Here is a 21,167-nt window from a genome sequence, read left to right as displayed (position 1 = left end):
AGCCTGAGGAACAGACAGTGAGCCTGTCTCTCAATAATAATAATACAGTGTGGGATCTCCTGTCCCAGCCTGAGGAACAGTGAGCCTGTCTCTCAATAATAAAAATACAATGTGTTATCTCCTTTCCCGGCCTGGGGAACACTGAGGCTTTCTCTCAATACTAATAATACAGTGTGTGATATCCTACCCTAGCCTGAGGAACAGACAGTGAGCCTGTCTCTCAATAATAATAATAGAGTGTGTGATTTACTGTCCCAGCCTGAGGAACAGACTGTGAGCCTGTCTCTCAATAATAATAATAGAGTGTGTGATCTCCTGTCCCAGCCTGAGGAACAGACTGTGAGCCTGTCTCTCAGTAATAATAATAGTGTGTGATTTCCTGTCTCAGCCTGAGGAACAGACTGTGAGCCTCTCTCAATAATAATAATCCAGTGTGTGATCTCCTGTTCAAGCCCAAGTGAAGACACAGTGAGCCTATCTGTCAATAATAGTAATACAGTGTGTGATCTCCTGTCCCAGCCTGAGAAACAGACAGTGAGCCTGTCTCTCAATAATAATAATACAGCGTGTGATCTCCTGTCCCAGCCTGAGGAACAGACAGTGAGCCTGCCTCTCAATAACAAGCCAATGTGTGATCTCCTGTCCCAGCCTGAGGAACAGAGAGTGAGCCTGTCTCTCAATAATAATACAGTGTGTGATCCTCTGTCCCAGCCTGAGAAACAGACAGTGAGCCTGTCTCTCAATAATAATACAGTGTGTGATCCTCTGTCCCAGCCTGAGGAACAGACAGTGAGCCTGTCTCTCAATAATAATAATACAGTGTGAATTCCTGTCTCAGCTTGTGGAACATACAGTGAGCCTGTCTCTCTATAATAATAATATAATGTATGACCTCCTGTCCCAGCCTGGGGAATATACAGTGAGCCTGTCTCACTATAATAATAATACAGTGTCTGATCTCCTGTCCCAGCCTGAGGAACAATGAGCCTGTCAATCAATAATAATACAGTATGTGATGTCCTGTCTTCGCCTGAGGAACAGAGAGTAAGCCTCTCTCTCAATAAAAATAATACAGTGTGTGATCTCCTGTCCCAGCCTGAGGAACAAACAGTGAGCCTGTCTCAAAATAATAATAATACAGTGTGGGATCTCCTGTCCCAGCCTGGGGAACAGTGTGCCAGACTCTCAATAATATTAATAATAATAATACAATGTGATCTACTGTCCCAGATTGAGGAACAGACAGTGAGCCTGTCTCAATAATTATACAGTGTGTGACCATCTGTCCCAGACCGAGGAAAAGACAGTGAGTCTGTCTCTAAATAATAATAATATAGTGTGGGATCTCCTGTCCCAGCCTGGGGAACAGTGAGCCAGACTCTCAATAATAATAATACAGTGTGATCTACTGTCCCAGCCTGAGGAACAGACAGTGAGTTTGTCTCTCAATAATAATACAGTGTTATCTCCTGTCCCAGCCTGGGGAACAGACAGTGAGCCTGTCTCTCAATAATAATAATACAGTGTGTGATCTCCTGTCCCAGACTGAGGAACAGACAGTGAGACTGTCTCTCAATAATTATAATAATACTGTGTGAGCTCCTGACCCAGCCTGGGGAACATACAGTGAGCCTGTCTCTCTAAAATAATAATACAGTGTGTGATCTCCTGTCCCAGCCTGAGGAACAGTGAGCCTGTCAATCAATAATAATACAGTATGTGATGTCCTGTCTGAGCTTGAGGAACAGAGAGTAAGCCTGTCTCTCAATAATAATAATACAGTGTGGGATCTCCTGTCCCAGCCTGGGAAACAGTGAGCCAGACTCTCAATAATCTTAATAATAATAATACAGTGTGATCTACTGTCCCAGCCTGAGGTACAGTGAGCCTGTCTCTCAATAATAATATAGTGTGTGACCATCTTCTGTGGTCTGTTTCAAATCCGCCCGCGATGAGACACCGAGGAGAAATGAAGAGCCCCAGTCGCGCTAGAAAATCACCCGGGAAAGAGACTTTCAATGTAGGAAAAAAAAGTCGTTAGTAACAGACATAATATGTTTGTTTTGTTTTTTTAATCGCTGCGATGTGTGACTAAGCTCATACGACTAAGAGTTGCCCCCTTTGTCTAGATCTGGTAACCTGCTCGTCACTGGTGGGCCAGATCGTGTCCCCCGTCACTACACTGGGGCATTAAGACCCACACAGAGCGCAGGGTGAGTGCCCCCTGCTGGCCCCACTGAGAGGTTGTATCCCACCTCCTCCGCTCTCTGCGAAAAGCAGTATCTTCAGGCCCTGACATCCCACCCCTGCCACTCTCTGCGTAAATAAGTATCGTCAGGCCCTGACATCCCACCCCCGCCACTGTCTACGTAAAGTAGTATCGTCAGGGCCTGACATCCCACTCCCGCCACTCTCTGTGTAAAGTAGTGTCATATGGCCCTGACACCAATCCCTCCACTCTCTGCATAAAGCAGTGTCTTATGGCCCTGAAACCCTCCCCTCCACTCTCTACATAAAGCAGTTTTGTCAAGCCCTGACATCCCTCCCCCACCACTCTCTGCGTAAAGCACTGCCGTATAACCCTGACACCCACCCCTCCACACTCTGCGTTAAGCTGTGTCGTCAGGCCCTGACATCCCACCCCTGCCAATCCCTGCGTAAAGAAGTGTCATATGGCCCTGACATCACACCCCCACCACTCTCTGTCGAAAGCACTGTCGTATAGCCCTGACATCCCACCCCTCCACTCTCTGCATAAAGCAGTGTCGTCAAGCTCTGACATCCCACCCCCACCACTCTCTGTGTAAAGCAGTGTCATATGGCCCTGACATCCTAGCCCCGCCACTCTCTGTGTAAAGCAGTGTCATATGGCCCTGACATCCCACCCCCACCACTCTCTGTGTAAAGCACTGTTGTGTGGCCCTGACATCACACCCCCACCACTCTCTGCGGAAAGCACTGTCGTATAGCCTTGACACCCACCTCTCCACTCTCTGTGTAAAGAAGTGTCGTATGGCCCTGACATCCCACCCCTCCACTCTCTGCGTAATACGGTATCGTCAGGCCTTGACATCCAACCCCCGCCACTCTCTGCGTAAAGCAGACACGTTACAGACATTTACAACAAAGACATATTATAAAATATTGACATATACTGTAGGCGGCTGGAGCATTATTGGGAGACAGACTCACTGTTCCTCAGGCTGTGACAGGAGATCACATACTGGGCTGCCAGATCAACTGAGTTCACTCCTCCCTCTCCCAGTAGGATTGGGACCCGTTGTGATTCTGGCAGGTGTGGGAACTCTGGGATTAGATTTCTGAATTTCGGGAAGAATGTTTCTCTAATCCCAGAGTATCTGTCACAGTGCAGTAGGAAGTGCACCTCTGTCTCTATTTCTCCCCGCTGGCAGTGGGAGCACAGCCTGTCCTCTCTGGGCAGCCAGGTCTGCCTGTGTCGCCCAGTTTCTATGGCCAGGTTGTGGTCACTGAGCCTGTACTTCGTCAGGGTCTGTTTCTGTTTGTTATTTTTTATTTTGGTCAAATATTCAGCTAGTGTGTATTGTCTGTTTAAGGTTCTGTAGCATTCCAGTTTATGTTGTGTTTGTGTGTGTGTGTCCCAGTGTGTGAGATATTGCTGTTTGATCTGTGCTGTGATGTGGTTGAGTCTGGGTTGTGGTGCTCTAGCAGTGCTGTCCTGAGGCTGGTTAGTGTCGGTGTCACTCACTGCGAGTGTGATCTCAGCAGAGTCTCTGTACTCTTGGGACACTTGACTCACCTGTCTCTCTCTTTCTCTCCCTGTGCTGTCCCTCTCCTGCCCCCTCTCTCCCTCCTCGGACTCCAGCTGGAGGAGGTCCAATCACCACCTCCTGTGAGACAGAAGAAAAATAAGGTGGGTAATGCTCTGATCCTCTCTTTACATCTGTCCAGTGTCCAGTCAGTATCCAGTCAGTGTGTCTGTATGAACCCCTCTCTCTCTCTCAGTGCAGTGTTCATGTACTGGAGTGTCCAGTCAGTGTGTCTGTATGAACCCCTCTCTCTCTCAGTGCAGTGTTCATGTACTGGAGTGTCCAGTCAGTGTGTCTGTATGAACCACCCTCTCTCTCAGTGCAGTGTTAATGTACTGGAGTGTCCAGTCATGTGTCTGTATGAACCCCTCTCTCTCTCTCAGTGCAGTGTTCATGTCCTGGAGTGTCCAGTCCGACTCTTAACGTGACTCTCCTGTCTCTGCTTCAGAAGCACTGGTGCGTCTTTTTAAAGTCCCTGAGCTGCGTGTCAGTGGAGACAGATGATCAGGATGAGCTGATGGAGGCGGCGGAGACCGTGGGTCAGGAGAGGAAGAGCGAGGGAGAGGAGGAGCAGGATGCCGGGAAGGACAAGTAGAGGAAGAGGAGGTGCAGGTGAGCAGACAGGGGGGCGCCGCCCGGTCATGTCTGTGATTCAAGGAGGAGTCTCCTCTTGCTGTTTGATGTCATGGTGACGTCTGTGTCTGTGTCCCTCACACCTGCAATAACAATATTCTTTCCAGGTTCCTTTCCTGGTTCTGTGCCAGCTAAGATCTGGACTGGACTGGGCTGGACTGGACTGGACTGGAGCTGAGGGACGCCAGACTGGACTGCACTGAAGCTGAGGGGCCCCAGACTGAACTGGACAGGAGCTGAGGGACACCAGACTGGACTGGACTGGAGCCTAGGGACACCAGACTGGACTGGACCGGAGCTGAGAGACACCAGACTGGACTGCACCGGAGCTGAGAGACACCAGACTGGACTGGACTGGAGCTGAGGGACCCCAGACTGTGCTGGACCTAAGCTGAGGGACCCCAGTCTGGACTGAAGCTGAGGGACCCCAGACTGTGCTGGACCGAAGCTGAGGGAACCCAGTCTGTGCTGGACCGAAGCTGAGGGACCCCAGTCTGTGCTGGACCGAAGCTGAGGGACCCCAGTCTGGACTGCACTGGAGCTGAGGGGCCCCAGACTGGACTGGACTGAAGCTGAGGGGCCCCAAACTGGACTGGACTGAAGCTGAGGGACCCCAGACCCCAGTCTGGACTGAAGCTTGTAATTTTTGTTCTTTTGTTAAGCATCAATAAATTTTTTTTTTTTTAAATCTATTTAGCTTTTGGTTTTTTCCCTCCCCCCCCCCCCCAAAGTTGCTGCTGGAAGAGGTGTGAGTGGGGCCAGCAGGGGGCGCTCTCACCCTGCGGTCTGTGTGAGTCCTGATGCCCCAGTATAGTGACGGGGGACACTGGACTGTAAACAGGCGCCGTCCTTCGGATGAGACGTCAAACCGAGGTCCTGACTCTCTGTGCTCATTAACAATCCCGGGGTGTCTCTGGAGAAGAGTAGGGGTGTTACCCCAGTGTCCTGGCCTGATTCCCCCCCTGGTCTTGACCCATCATGGCCTCCTACTCACCCCCCTCTCTGAACTGGCTCCATCCCTCTGTTCCCTCTGCTGTGTGCTGAGCGGACTGGAGCATCATCCAGGTGGGGGCTGCACACTGGGGGGGCTGGAGGGGATCCCCCTGACCTGGGAAGAGCTCTGAGTGGAGAGTCCAGACGAATTAATTATTATTATTATTCGTGCTGCACTGGGCTTCAGTCCTGGCAGTGAGAGGGGGACTCTGTGATCAGTACAGATACTTATGACTGTATAATAATACACGATAGAAATGGAAAACAGGGTAGCGCTGTAGTCTCTTCGAAACGTTTTGAACTGTCAGAAGAAGTTTTCAGAACCCGGACTCGTGAAGGTACAGGTCTTCTCCCATCGTCCGGAGCAAGGTGTATCGTGTCCTGGTGATTTCTCCCGTTTCGAACGGAGTCCAATGTCGCGTTTCTACTTTATTAGAGAGAGGCACTGAACATCCTGTGATGGACTGGTGTCCTGTCCAGGGTGTGTGAGGGTGTGTGTGTCCAGTGATGGACTGCTGTCCTGTCCAGGGTGTGTGTGTGTCCTGTGATGGACTGGTGGATCACAATATTAATTCTCCTCCTTGATTCCCTCCTTCATCGCCAGAGTGAAAGCGGGACACGGCAGTAAAAGCTCAGCCCTGCGGCTGGTGGTCCTCTTGGCCACACGGGGGCGCTGTGGCCCCACGGGGGGGGGGGGGTTATGTTCAAGTCTCGCTGGGAATCGCACCGACGCGGTGGAGTTCGTGAACGTCCCAGACACCAAGAAAACGAGAGAGAGAAAAAAGGTCGTTTTCGGGGTTCAAGAAGCAACCCCGAGATTCAGGGAGTTTCCCCGCTGAGCTTACTCTGCCGAAAACACGCAGGTTACCCGGGGGTACCCGTGTTTTTTGGACGTGGCGTGGCCCGAAATTTCCGCCCTTGGGCGCTAGAGGGGGGTGGAGGTTGGTCTTTCTTTGATTTGGGGGTCGGGGGGGGGGGGGGGTGCTAATTTCACTGAACCAAACCCCACGGAAACCCGTGTTGGACGTGGGGGTGCTGAATGCGCCCTCGACGTGATTTTGTCTTTAAATTCAAGTGCAGCTTTTGTAACCCTTGGGCCGGAAACACCTGGACCCGTTTCCCCTGCCTGTCTAGACTACCGGGATCGTACAGGGACACCCGGCTGGCCGGCGAGAGTTGGAAACATAAAATGTCCACCCAAAAAAAAACAACAACCGTGAAAAATGTCGGCCATTTTTGTTTCGCGGCCTAGCCGTGAGCGCGTCAGGGGCGACGTCACGGAGGCGTCACAATGAGCCGCCTGACGTCACAGAGCGGCGGATTCTAGCGGGGGGCGGCGCCGGAGCCCCGTGAGCTCAGAGGAGTGAAGAGAGAAGAGGAGGAAAGCGCTATATAGTCTTTTCTGAACACGTGTTTCTTCCAATAAAGTTACTTCGACTTAGATCGTTAGTTTCAGCTTCAAAATCGCTCTTCAGTATCCCCGTGAAATCGGTAAGTCAGTCAAAAGTGCTGCTGGCGAGAAATAACAAAATAAGTGGAGAAATACGTTGTTTTTTTTACCGTTACTCAACTCTTATGGGTGTGATCGTGCTGTAAAAAGATATTGAGAGGAGGTGCACCTCTACACAGAGAGTGGTGGGGGTGGGGAACAAGCTGCCCAGCCCTGTGGTTGAAGCCGATACCCTGGCTTCTCTCCAGACACAGCTGGGTGAGCTCCTCCAGTCAGGACAGGAGGCTCTACTGTACACAGAGGGTGGTGGGGGTGGGGAACAAGCCGCCCAGCCCTGTGGTTGAAGCCGATACCCTGGCTTCTCTCCAGACACAGCTGGGTGAGCTCCTCCAGTCAGGACAGGAGGCTCTTCTGTACACAGAGGGTGGCGGGGGTGTGGAACAAAGCTGATACCCTGGCTCCTCTCCAGACAGCTGGGTGAGCTCCTCCAGTCAGGACAGGAGGCTCTACTGTACACAGAGGGTGGTGGGGGTGGGGAACAAGCCGCCCAGCCCTGTGGTTGAAGCCGATACCCTGGCTTCTCTCCAGCCACAGCTGGGTGAGCTCCTCCAGTCAGGACAGGAGGCTCTACTGTACACAGAGGGTGGTGGGGGTGGGGAACAAGCCGCCCAGCTGTGTGGCTCCGCCCCCTCCCCTCCCCTCTGTGACTTTGCTTGTCTCGGCAGGACGATGGACCGACAGAGATGCCGCACGGCCGTGCGCGGTCGCAGCAGGACCTGGGCCCAGTGAGGCGTCGTAAGTCCACCCCTCCCGCCCGCCGTCCAGCGTCCAGTGTCCAGCCCTCCTCCGACTGGCCTCTCCGCCCCTAGCAGCGCTCGCTGTATTATAATAATAATAATAATAAACTTCACTGATAGAGCACCTTTCACACACATAGCAGCGCAAAGCACTTGACAGACCAGGTCTCACGGTAACACCTCCAGACGAGGAGAGACACTTCCAGTGGTGATCTTGACTGAGGACACGCCTCGGCTCAAGAGACAGGGTCGCGGGTCCATTATGGCCTTCTGAGAGCACAGATTGCCTCTGGATGTCCCAGACTCTTCCTGGACACACTGTAGAGACTCACCTGTCCAGACTCTCACTGGACACACTGTACACACTCACCTGTCCACACTCTCACTGGACACACTGTAGAGACTGCCCAAGGCCCCTAGTCTCGACACGACTGGGCTGGGCTATGTGGTCAGAGCTGGCTCGGAGATGGGCTGTTTGGCGTTTTCACAGGTCACACCGGTCAGGCCGAACCCGGACTGGCAGCGGGAGAGGTCCCGGCCCAAGTCCCGGTGCTTTTCCGTAAGTCTGACCCAGTCGCCTTCCGCGAAACTGGACCGGCCGCCCTGTGGTGGGCCTGGTGCCCCACATCTACCCTACAGCTCCCCCCACTGACCCCTAAACTCCCGATACCCTACAGCTCCCCACTCTGACCCCTAAACTCCCGATACCCTACAGCTCCCCACTCTGACCCCTAAACTCCCGATACCCTACAGCTCCCCACACTGACCACTAAACTCCCGATACCCTACAGCTCCCCACACTGACCACTAAACTCCCGATACCCTACAGCTCCCCACACTGACCCCTAAACTCCCGATACCCTACAGCTCCCCACACTGACCCCTAAACTCCCGATACCCTACAGCTCCCCACACTGACCACTAAACTCCCGATACCCTACAGCTCCCCACACTGACCCCTAAACTCCCGATACCCTACAGCTCCCCACACTGACCACCGAACTCCCGATACCCTACAGCTCCCCACACTGACCCCTAAACTCCCGATACCCTACAGCTCCCCACTCTGACCCCCACAGTCCTGATGGCCGAGAGGTCTCTGCTTGCTGTAGTGATTGAGTGAGCTCTGTGGACCTGACCTCTGTCTTGTGTCCTCGTTTCCAGCGTCTCCTAGTGGTCCGGCATTTCAGCAGGCCTGAAGGTGAGATCTGGGGAGGAGACAGAGCACCCCCTAACACCCCTGAGCTAGGTTACAGGGTAAGACAGCTTCTTACTGTTGGACACACCTGTCCACACTCTTTCTGGACACACTGGACACACTCGCCTGTCCGGACTCTTACTGGACACACTGGACACACTCGCCTGTCCAGACTCTTACTGGACACACTGTACAGACTCACCTGTCCACACTCTCACTGGACACACTGTACACACTCACCTGTCCACACTCTCACTGGGCACACTGTACACACCCACCTGTCCAGACTCTTACTGGACACACTGTCCACACTCACCTGTCCGGGCTCTTATTGGACACACTGGACACACTCGCCTGTCCAGACTCTTACTGGACGCACTGGACACACTCACCTGTCCAGACTCTTACTGTCCACACTCACCTGTCCAGACTCTCACTGGACACACTGTACACACTCACCTGTCCACACTCACTGGACACACTGTCCACTCTCACCTGTCCACACTCTCAGTGGACACACTGTACACACTCACCTGTCCAGACTCTTACTGGACACACTGTACACACTCACCTGTCCAAACTCTCAGTGGACACACTGTACACACTCACCTGTCCAGACTCTTACTGGACACACTGGACATACTCACCTGTCCAGGCGTAGTCTCTGCTCCTCATCCCCCCTGCGTTGTGTCTCCCCCTCTCCCAGCTGGACAGAATCCTGTGGTGTCTTCGTGCTTCCCTGAGCTCATCCAGAAGCTGGAGAGGGCGGCCGAGCTGCAGCTGGAGCTCCCGGGGTCGCCCTGCTCGTCCCGCTCGGGCTCGCCCGGCTCGTTCCGCTCGGTGTCCCCCCCCTCCTCGCCCGAGAGCCCCCTCCGCTCTCCACTCCCCGCCCCCGGCCCCCCCCTCCGGCCCCCTCAGGCCCCTGCCCGCCCCGCCCCGCCGCCCCCCCTTCCTCCCCGACATGCCCCTCGAGCCCCCCCTGCTGCCCGGGGCGGTGCCCCTGCCCCTGCCCCCGCCCGTCCTGCCCCCCATCGCCCGCCCGGCCCCGCCAGGCCCCGCCTGGGGCTCCCCGGTGCGGAGGGCAAGGAGAGAGGCGGAGATGTCTGACGAGGCAAGTGGGGCAGAGTCTGTCCGTCTATCCGTCCATCTGTCTGTGCTTCCATCTGTCCTTATGTCCGTCTATCCTTCAGTCCATCTGTCCATCTGTCCTTCTGGCCATCTGTCTTTCTGTCCTTTTCTGTCTTTCTGTCCATCAGTCCATATGTCCTTTTCTCTGTCTCTGTCATCTGTCCATCTGCACTTCTCTCTTTCTGTCTTTCTGTCCTTCTGTCTGAGTCTCTGTGTCTGTCCCTCTCTCCCTGTCTCTCTCCCTGTGTCTTTCCATGTCTCCCTGCTCTCTGTCTGTCCTGCGTTGTCCCAGCTGGGTCTGTCTCCCTGTGTCTCTCCGTGTGTCTCCCTGCTCTCTATCTGTCCTGCGTTGTCCCAGCTGGGTCTCTCTCCCTGTGTCTCTCCGTGTGTCTCCCTGCTCTCTGTCTGTCCTGCATTGTCCCAGCTGGGTCTCTCTCCCTGTGTCTCTTCGTGTGTCTCCCTGGCTGCCTCTCTGTCTGTCCTGCGTTGTCCCAGCTGGGCCTGTCTCCCCGGCTCTCTGCCTTCAGCTCTGTTCGCCGATTTCCCGCCAGCCCGTCTCTCTCTCAGCCTGTCTCTTAACTTGCAGGAGGAAGAGGAGGTGGAGACAGCTCCTCCGGCAGGAGAGAGGAAGGAGGTCAGTGCTGGTCCCACCCTGCCTCCTGTCCTGTCTGTGGTGGAGTTTCGCCGTCTCGTCTGTCCCTGGGTCTCAGTGTCTCTCTCTCTTTCAGCCCTGTCTGTCAGTGTCTCTCTCGGCCTGCTGTCTGTCTGTCCCTGCCTCTCTGTCTCTCTCTCTTTCAGCCCTGTCTGTCAGTCTGTCTGTCCCTCGATCTCAGTGTCTCTCTCTCGGCCTGCTGTCTGTCTGTCCCTGCCTCTCTGTCTCTCTCTCTTTCAGCCCTGTCTGTCAGTGTCTCTCTCCTCCTCCTCTCCGTCCTCAGTGTGTCTCTCTCCTCCTCCTCTCTGTCCTATGGTGTCCAGTGGGTCAGTATTAGTGGGCTACACCCAGGCTCACTCACTGCGAGTGTGATCTCAGCAGAGTCTCTGTGCTCTTGGGACACTTGACTCACCTGTCTCTCTCTTTCTCTCCCTGTGCTGTCCCTCTCCTGCCCCCTCTCTCCCTCCTCGGACTCCAGCTGGAGGAGGTCCAATCACCACCTCCTGTGAGACAGAAGAAAAATAAGGTGGGTAATGCTCTGATCCTCTCTTTACTCCTGTCCAGTGTCCAGTCAGTGTCCAGTCAGTGTGTCTGTATGAACCCCTCTCTCTCTCAGTGCAGTGTTCATGTACTGGAGTGTCCAGTCAGTGTGTCTGTATGAACTCCTCTCTCTCTCAGTGCAGTGTTCATGTACTGGAGTGTCCAGTCAGTGTGTTTGTATGAACCCCTCTCTCTCTCAGTGCAGTGTTCATGTCCTGGAGTGTCCAGTCAGTGTGTCTGTATGAACCCCTCTCTCTCTCAGTGCAGTGTTCATGTCCTGGAGTGTCTAGTCAGTGTGTCTGTATGAACCCCTCTCTCTCTCAGTGCAGTGTTCATGTACTGGAGTGTCCAGTCCGACTCTTAACGTGACTCTCCTGTCTCTGCTTCAGAAGCGCCGATGCGCCTTTTTAAAGTCCCTGAGCTGCGTGTCGGTGGAGACAGAAGATCAGGACGAGCCGATGGAGGCGGCGGAGACCGTAGCTCAGGAGAGGAAGAGCGAGGGAGAGGAGGAGGAGGCTGCCGGGAAGGACAAGAAGAGGAAGAGGAGGTGCAGGTGAGCAGACAGGGGGGCGCCGCCCGGTCGTGTCTGTGATTCAAGGAGGAGTCTCCTCTTGCTGTTTGATGTCATGGTGACGTCTGTGTCTATGTCCCTCACACCTGCAATAACAATATTCTTTCCAGATTCCTTTCCTGGTTCTGTGCCTGATAAGATCTGGACTGGACTAGACCGGAGTGGACTGGACCAGAGCTGAGGGACACCAGACGACTGGACTGGAGCCTAGGGACAATAGGCTGGACTGGACCGGAGCTGAGAGACACCAGACTGGACTGGACTGGAGCTGAGGGACCCCAGACTGTGCTGGACCGAAGCTGAGGGACCCCAGTCTGGACTGAAGCTGAGGGACCCCAGACTGTGCTGGACCGAAGCTGAGGGACCCCAGTCTGTGCTGGACCGAAGCTGAGGGACCCCAGTCTGTGCTGGGCCGAAGCTGAGGGACACCAGACTGTGCTGGACCAAAGCTGAGGGACCCCAGTCTGTGCTGGACCGAAGCTGAGGGACCCCAGACTGGACTGGACTGAAGCTGAGGGACCCCAGTCTGTGCTGGGCCGAAGCTGAGGGACACCAGTCTGTGCTGGACCGAAGCTGAGGGACCCCAGTCTGTGCTGGGCCGAAGCTGAGGGACACCAGACTGTGCTGGACCGAAGCTGAGGGACCCCAGACTGTGCTGGACTGAAGCTGACTGACCCCAGACTGGACTGGACTGAAGCTGAGGGACCCCAGTCTGTGCTGGGCCGAAGCTGAGGGACACCAGTCTGTGCTGGACCGAAGCTGAGGGACCCCAGTCTGTGCTGGACCGAAGCTGAGGGATCCCAGTCTGTGCTGGACCGAAGCTGAGGGACACCAGACTGTGCTGGACCGAAGCTGAGGGACCCCAGACTGTGCTGGACTGAAGCTGAGGGACCCCAGTCTGTGCTGGACCGAAGCTGAGGGACACCAGACTGTGCTGGACCGAAGCTGAGGGACCCCAGACTGTGCTGGACTGAAGCTGAGGGACCCCAGACTGTGCTGGACTGAAGCTGAGGGACCCCAGACTGGACTGGACTGAAGCTGAGGGACCCCAGTCTGTGCTGGGCCGAAGCTGAGGGACACCAGACTGTGCTGGACCGAAGCTGAGGGACCCCAGTCTGTGCTGGACCGAAGCTGAGGGACCCCAGACTGTGCTGGACCGAAGCTGAGGGACCCCAGAATGTGCTGGACTGAAGCTGAGGGACCCCAGACTGGACTGGACCGAAGCTGAGGGACCCCAGTCTGGACTGCACTGGAGTAGAGGGACACCAGACTGGACTGGAGCTGAGGGGCCCCAGACTGGACTGGACTGGATCTGAGGGACACCAGACTGGATTGGACTGGAGCTGAGGGACACCAGACTGGACTGGACTTTTGTAAAGCATCAATAAAATGTTTTAAAAAAAAATCTGTTTAGCTTTTGGTTTTTTCCCTCCCCCCCCCCCCCAAGGCTGCTGCTGGGAGAGGTGTGAGTGGGGCCAGCAGGGGGCGCTCTCACCCTGTGGTCTGTGTGAGTCCTGATGCCCCAGTATAGTGACGGGGGACACTGGACTGTAAACAGGCGCTGTCCTTCGGATGAGACGTCAAACCGAGGTCCTGACTCTCTGTGCTCATTAACAATCCCGGGGTGTCTCTGGAGAAGAGTAGGGGTGTTACCCCAGTGTCCTGGCCTGATTCCCCCCCTGGTCTTGACCCATCATGGCCTCCTTATCACCCCCCTCTCTGAACTGGCTCCATCCCTCTGCTCTCCTCCCCACTGAGAGCTGCTGTGTGCTGAGCGGACTGGAGCATCATCCAGGTGGGGGCTGCACACTGGGGGGGCTGGAGGGGATCACCCTGACCTGGGAAGAGCTCTGAGTGGAGAGTCAAGACTTATTAATTATTATTATTATTCGTGCTGCACTGGGCTTCAGTCCTGGCAGTGAGAGGGGGACTCTGTGATCAGTACAGATACTTATGACTGTATAATAATACACGATACAAATGGAAAACAGGGTAGCGCTGTAGTCTCTTCGAAACGTTTTGAACTGCCAGAAGAAGTTTTCACAACCCGGACTCGTGAAGGTACAGGTCTTCTCCCATCGTCCGGAGCAAGGTGAGAGGCCACCCCCTCGGGGCGCAGTATCCCCGATGCACCCCCCCCCACCACCCAAAACGACACACACTTCTGTGACGATTGGGAGACCAGCCCCTGCAGGGAGATCGGTTCGACCAGCCCCTGCGGTGGAGGAAACAACCCGCTGGAGAGAACACGCAGACTCCACACAGAAGGGTCACCTCGGCATTTATTCCAACAGCAAAACAACACCAGAGAGAAACGGTCTCCGAAAGAGAAGCGTACACCGGGAAAAACACGACGGGGTCATTACAAATGGGAATAGGAGTTCTTTTTTTCTTTTCTGGACGTCAGTTGTATCGTGTCCTGGTGATTTCTCCCGTTTCGATCGGAGTTTAATGTCGCGTTTCTACTTTATTAGAGAGAGGCACCGAACTTTGGGGAACGTGACATCCACCCAGTATTACTAGTAGGTTGATAAATATAAATGTTCTTTATCCCCCTGTATTATACCTCGCGAAATATAACGATGGCCAACTCCTTAAGTCGAAATTTAAACCCTTCTCACGCTACAAGACAGTCCGTCAACATCGCCGCGGCCCGAAGCGCGACCTTCGGTATGACGTTGGCCGAAGGGGGTAGGGTAATACGTCACAGCCGGGGGAAGCCCCTATCACGTGAGAGGGGTGCGGCGGGCGACGAGCCCCCGGGGGCGAAGAGAAGCTGATTTGCGTGGGGTGTGGAAACACTACACGACCGGGCAAGCGAGACGGTTTTTTTTTGTTTTGTTTTTTTCAGAACATCAGAACAACTGCAGAGATGACCATCGATCCACTCCGGACGTTTCCTTTTTTGTCCTCTTTGGCCTCCAAAATAAAAAAAGAAACTGGGATCCATCGTGGCGTTGCCAAATTAAAACGTCAACCACTTTTCGGGCTTTCGTGCTGTCCATGATGAAACCGTCATGGTTGTGTAAGGATACGTTACGTCACAGACTGGCGGCGCTCAGACGTGAGGAGTGTCGTTACGTTTTTGAAACCCAAACCTGTAAGATTCAATTTCAATTCAGTTTTTTTTATATAGCGCCTTTCACAACAAGAATGCCCCAAGGCCCCGAACAAAGGAGTTGTTCCACACCCCCGCCACCCTCTGTGTACAGTAGAGCCCCCCTGTCCTGACTGGAGGAGCTCACCCAGCTGTGTCTGGAGAGAAGCCGGGGTATCGGCTTCAACCACAGGGCTGGGCGGCTTGTTCCCCACTTCCACCACCCTCTGTGTACAGTAGAGCCTCCTGTCCTGACTGGAGGAGCTCACCCAGCTGTGTCTGGAGAGAAGCCAGGGTATCGGCTTCAACCACAGGGCTGGGCAGCTTGTTCCCCACCCCCACCCCCTTCTGTGTACAGAAGAGCCTCCTGTCCTGACTGGAGTGACAGTAGAGACGGGGTTCATGGGTTATCTGGAGGGGGATTTCTCTCCAACAAAACGCCCAGCCCTGCTGCTCCTACCTCGGATGGAAGACACTTTCCCCAGCTGCTTCATCGTCTTCTCCCTGCGGGAGACCGGCCGCCTGCCGGATCGGGGGGCGCTGTCGCCGGGGCGGGCCGCGGCCCCCTACGTCGAGGGGCTTTCGGGGGGGGGGCACCCCGCTCGTCGTCGGCACCGGCGCCGCGTTCTCTGCCACCGCCACCACCGCCACCACCGGCGTCGGGCCGCGGGCCTCACCTGGAGGCAACACACCGGCTTCTTTTAACAGATCACCTAGGGAATCGGGAACAACGGAGCTGTGTGCGGCCGTCTGTACGGAGGGGTTCAGCGCGGGGGGGCTCTGGGGTCTGGACCCGGGGGGGGACTGTCTGTGTGGAGTCTGCATGGTCTCCCTGTGTTCTCCGGGTCCAAACACAGGCTTTTGGGCTAATTGGCTTCTGGGAAAACTGGCCCTGGTGTGTGTGTGTCCTGTGATGGACTGCTGTCCTGTCCAGGGTGTGTGAGTGAGTGTGTGTGTGTCCTGTGATGGACTGGTGTCCTGTCCTGGGTGTGTGAGTGTGTGTGTGTGTGTGTCCTGTGAGGGACTGGTGTCCTATCCAGGTTGTGTGTGTGTGTCCTGTGAGGGACTGGTGTCCTGTCCAGGGTGTGTGAGTGTGTGTGTGTCCTGTGAGTGACTGGTGGCCTGTCCAGGGTGTGTGAGTGTGTGTGTGTCCTGTGATGGACTGGTGTCCTATCCAGGGTGTGTGTGTGTGTCCTGTGATGGACTGGTGTCCTGTCCAGGGTGTGTGAGTGTGTGTGTCTGTGTGTCCTGTGATGGACAGATGGTACACTGGCTTCCTCAGAAGACTCTCACACTGTCCCTAACCCGGGTCCAGAAGAAACTACAGTGATCTATAATTCCTGCGCCTCGGAAGGGGTTATGACGTCTATGTCCGGCGCCCGCGCCCGCGGACCGGCGGTTCGGCGTCGCGCTCCGCAGCTCGAGCTTCGGTGCGAGGCAGGGCGGGAGGGAGTCGATGTGGCCTCGGCGCCATCTTTGCTGGTGAGTCAATTGTGACCGTTGCGGTACAATAAACCATCAATAAACCTTTTCCTACTCCGACCAGTATTTCTGTTGCGGCCCACGTCCCTTACAATCGACAAACTATAAAAAAACAGTAGCCCTTCGCAACATTACACGCCATTTTTTTATTTTAAACGTCCGTTAGATACGCAGGTGGCTCGATACCTGTCTTAACCTCGCCGGCGTCTTTATACCGGCAAGTGAATTTTATTTGGGGTCCCTCAGAATTGTGACAGAAATGTCAGTGAACCACAATAAAAAACGAAACCTTTTTTTAAAGGTGATGAATGGATTTTAAGAGTAACCGTGTAGCGACTGACGTAAGGAAAAAAAAGTTGTCTTTCCCTACGAAGACCTTTTGGTACAGGACTTTCTTTAAATATCAGTTGGGCATAGCGTTTTACAAAAAGTTGATGATTGCAAAGGAAAATTGAGATAACTACCAAAACATTACGTGTGAAACGACAGGATAGAACTTTGAACCCACAAAGAAACAAAGGTATGAAATATTGCCTCTTCATGGGGGGTTGATAATTGTAATAAGTGTTCCTAATTTTCGTAAAGAAATGTATATTATGGGAGTCACACGTGAGATTTAGTGTATATACGTTTCATATTGTGCATATATACGGGGTTAAAAAGTGGAATGAGTATGATTATAAACTCGTGTGTCCTATAATCAGATAATTTTTGAACAAGCTTTGATTAGACAGGTGAAAAACAACATCATAATATATTCTCACGTCTGAATATCAGCTTCTCCCCTCTGGCCAACATTTCAGGGCTCCCAGGTGTAGATCCCAAATTGAAACAAATATTCATTTTTTACCCTTATTAAAACAGTTAATAGAAGTGAGTGACCAGGGTAAATAAAGGTGGGTCAGTGTAAACTGTTTATTCTGGACCAGACTTCGTCATGTGTGATATGTCATGACTTCTTATATTAAGTTTTATCTTTATATTTAGTTATACATGTGTAATAGATGCGATGTGTCCATAAAAAGGTTTCTCCAGGGGAAAATCAAGTTGGTTTTAAAACCGTGTTTCCTTTGTAGGGTACGTTTGCATTCCAAGTGTGGTGTTTTTGCCTTTTTATCATGTTTCGGATGTGAATCCGTGGTATTTTTGCCGAGACAAGTTTCCTTTTTATACGCGGAGGGATCTGCTCGTGAGATGTCCGCTCGGTCCATTTCTGAGCTCAGTATAAGGTGTAGAAAGCATGACTGTCATCATAACCCACCTCTCACCCTGGCCCGAGCCTGAAGCATGCCCCCTAGTGCAGGGTTAAAGGTGTGGAATAATGTTGTGACTATTGCTTCATCAATAACATGCTGATTGCATGTTTCTAGATGGGTATAACAGAGATCTCAACTACTGAGGGGCCTTACTAATAATTGCTTACACTTATATAGCGCTTTTCTGGACACTCCACTCAAAGCGCTGCACAGGGAATGGGGAATCCCACTACCGCCACCAATGTACAGCCCCCACCTGGATGATGCGACGGCAGCCATAGTGCGCCAGAACGCTCCCCACACAGCAGCTCTCAGTGTGGAGGAGAGCAGAGGGATGAAGCCAGTTCAGAGAGGGGGGTTATTAGGAGGCCATGATTGGTAAGGGCCAATGGGAAATTTGGCCAGGACGCCTGGGTTACACCCCTACTCTTTTCGAGAGACGCCCTGGGATTTTTAATGACCACAGAGAGTCAGGACCTCGGTTTTACGTCTCATCCGAAGGACGGCGCCTCTTTACAGTATGGTGTCCCCTGCCACTATACTGGGGTATCAGACCGCAGGGTGAGCGCCCTCCTGCTGTCCCACTAACACCTCTTCAACCTCTTATTAGCCAGTGAAAAATGGTAGCTTCCTCAGAGACACCGCAGGAAGACAGGAGTTTGTGATGAAAGTTTGAGAGGGATGGCCACACCCTAGTTCGGTCAGACTCGGCTGTCGATATTTTAGCAATCACTCCTGACTCCTCTCCTGAAACACTGTCAATACTGCACGTGATCCCCCTCTCTCCCTCGCGTCCCTCTCCCACCCCGTCTCCACCTGTGTAGCTGCCCCCCCTGGTCACTCCTCCTCGCTGTGCAGGGGGGGTCCCAGCCTCCTTGTCCTCTGGCCAGGAGCCCTCAGCCAAGCGGGTTCAGCCAGATCATCACTTCATGATCCTTTCAGTATGCTAAATTCCTGGTGTTGTTTTTTTTCTCCCCAGAAAACTGACTGTCCGCCCCACCTCTGCGCTAAGTGGACGATGAAGTCAGGTTCCAGTTTGCCTGGTGTTTACAGGTAATACTTCAGACTGGTCGGCCTCACCTCGGGGTGTCTGGGCGTTTGATATTATACAGTTGCAATGCTGAGGCCTGTGACTGTGATGCTGTAAGGCTACAGGAGTCTCTCTGGAGATCCTGAGTGATTTCCGGCGTTCGTGTGGAAACACAGCCCAACCCTCCCGCAGTGTCCAGTCCGCAGAATTTCCCGGAGACGTGGTCTCGCCGATGGGCGACCCCGCCAGCGAGAGACTAGCTGAGGCACGATGTTCTGTACGGTTCAGTTAATTAGACGCGCACAGATGTTGAGCTCATCGTCCTTTTAATTGTGCCATCTATGCTAACTGTAGCCGAGATCGAACTATCAAGGTGACAGATCAATAATTTTTAATTAAATAGATGCATGATATTGCTAGCGCTGATGCAAGAGGCAAGTCAGAGGAACTGAACACAGAATGGATAGGAGTCGCAGTGAGTGAGAGAGGAATGAGCTAAATTATTTAAGAGGATTAAAACACTGAAGAACAGGAGACACAGTGAGAGAGAGGAGATCACAGGAAATACCTCAGTAACAAACATACTAACACACAGGACAGGAGACACAGCGAGAGAGAGGAGATCACAGAGAATCCCTCAGTAACAAACACACAGGACAGGAGACACAGCGAGAGAGAGGAGATCGCAGGAAATAGCTCAGTTTTAAGTGCAGACAACCGGACAGGAGACAGAGTGAGGAAGAGTAAATGAAACACAGTAGGATTGATAGGAGACGGGTTATGAAGAGATGGGACACACAGAGATGGAGAGAAGGGAGGCAACAGTTGAACTCGCTGGCTGAGTTAATTGACGCTGCTGTTTCTTTGGCAGATGAAGTCGGGATCCAGAGTTTCGCTGACGTGGCAGAACCGTCCCAGCTCGGTCCCCTCCCATTCCTGCAGGTCAGTGCCCCTTCAGTCAGACCCTGTGTTCGGGGAGACACACAGGGAAGTCGCACACTGTGACAAAAGGCTCCAGAGACATCGCCGAACCACAGAATAGCTCCGGAGCATTTGTGCACCTTTTGGAATTCTTCACGTATAGTGAAAGGTGAAAATAAAACCAAGAATGGGTGACGCGTCTTTACACAGAGGCGGATGGGGAACAAGCTGCCCAGCCTTGTTGTTGATGCCGATACCCTGGCTTCTCTCCAGATACAGGTGGATTAAATCATGGGTCCAATTAATCACTAACTACCAGACAGGCTTGAAAAACCGAATGGCGTTCTCTCGTTTTTAACCTTTCTTCAATTCTTAGAAAACCTGCACGCAGAAAAAAAATAATTTGCATTTTTTTTACTACTTCCAACGGTCAGGTCTGTGGGTATTTAAATCTGACTAGAATGTGTATTGTTCAAAATCTCTTGTTCACTATCAGTGTTGTTGTTTTCAGTGTCATTCTCATTACTCCTGTGGGTTTTATACTGTGGTAAAGAGTTAAAAAAGTCCTCACTTTGTGCTGCTCTCGGTTTGTTAACGGTGGCATACTCCACATCACTGTTGTGTAGTGTGATGTCTGTAGAGAACAGGTTACGGGTCAATACTTATGTTAACTTATACTATACAGGATAAGACTCACATTAACACCATACTGAACAACAGGGCTCACTGTTCACACGCGTATTGACACTGTTCAGACGACAGGACTCACTGTTCACACGCGTATTGACACTGTACTGAACAACAGGACTCACTGTTCACACACGTATTGACACTGTACAGACGACAGGATTCACTGTTCACGCTTGTATTCACGCTGTACACAACAGCAGGACTCACTATTATTACAAATGTTCACACTTGTGTTAAAACTGGACAGAGCAGCAAGAAGTTATCATGATGTTTTATTTCTGCTAGTTTAATAGATAGAAGTAAAAGATCCTCACTTTGTGCGGCTCAGGGTTTGTTGACTGTGGAGTATTCAACAGCAGTATCTGTCTGTGTTAATTCTGCAAAGAATAAAACACGTGTTCTCACCTGTAACACTGTGCAGAGCAAGAGGGAATTCAATGAGTTAACACTGTACAGAACCGGACTCACTGTTCACACTCGCATTGACACTGTACTAACCAACAGGACTCGTGTCGACACCGTTCACACTCGAATCGACGCTGCTCACACTCGTGTTGACACTTGACACTCGTATCCAGTAATGATTGCCCAACCCACCACTTAGCAGAGCTCCCGGTGGTGGGGCTGTGGTCCAGGGGCTCTGCCCCGACTTCACCTCGCACTGACCTAGCAAGCCTGCGCACCACAGGCGTCTCGCCGCCCCCCGCCGCTGCCGTTTGAGCCCTGCGAGCCCTTACACGCGAGAAGGCAAAACCTACTTCTGCCCGCGGGCCCGGGATCCTGGATCACAGAGTAGTGGAATTCCTGCGGTGCCGCGGTTCCTGAAAGAGAGATAACGGTCAGGGAAGCGTCGCTGAAGACGCGCGGCAGGTAGGGATAACGGTCAGGGAGGGGGCCGTGTCGGCCACCCGCAGGCCGCAGAGGCAGCAGGTACGGGATCG

This window comes from Lepisosteus platostomus, chromosome 5 (assembly GCF_059453375.1).
Source record: "Lepisosteus platostomus isolate fLepPlt1 chromosome 5, fLepPlt1.hap1, whole genome shotgun sequence".
Taxonomy (NCBI): Eukaryota; Metazoa; Chordata; class Actinopteri; order Semionotiformes; family Lepisosteidae; genus Lepisosteus; species Lepisosteus platostomus.
The sequence above is the reverse complement of the archived record's forward strand: the minus strand, read 5'-3'. Positions refer to the sequence as shown.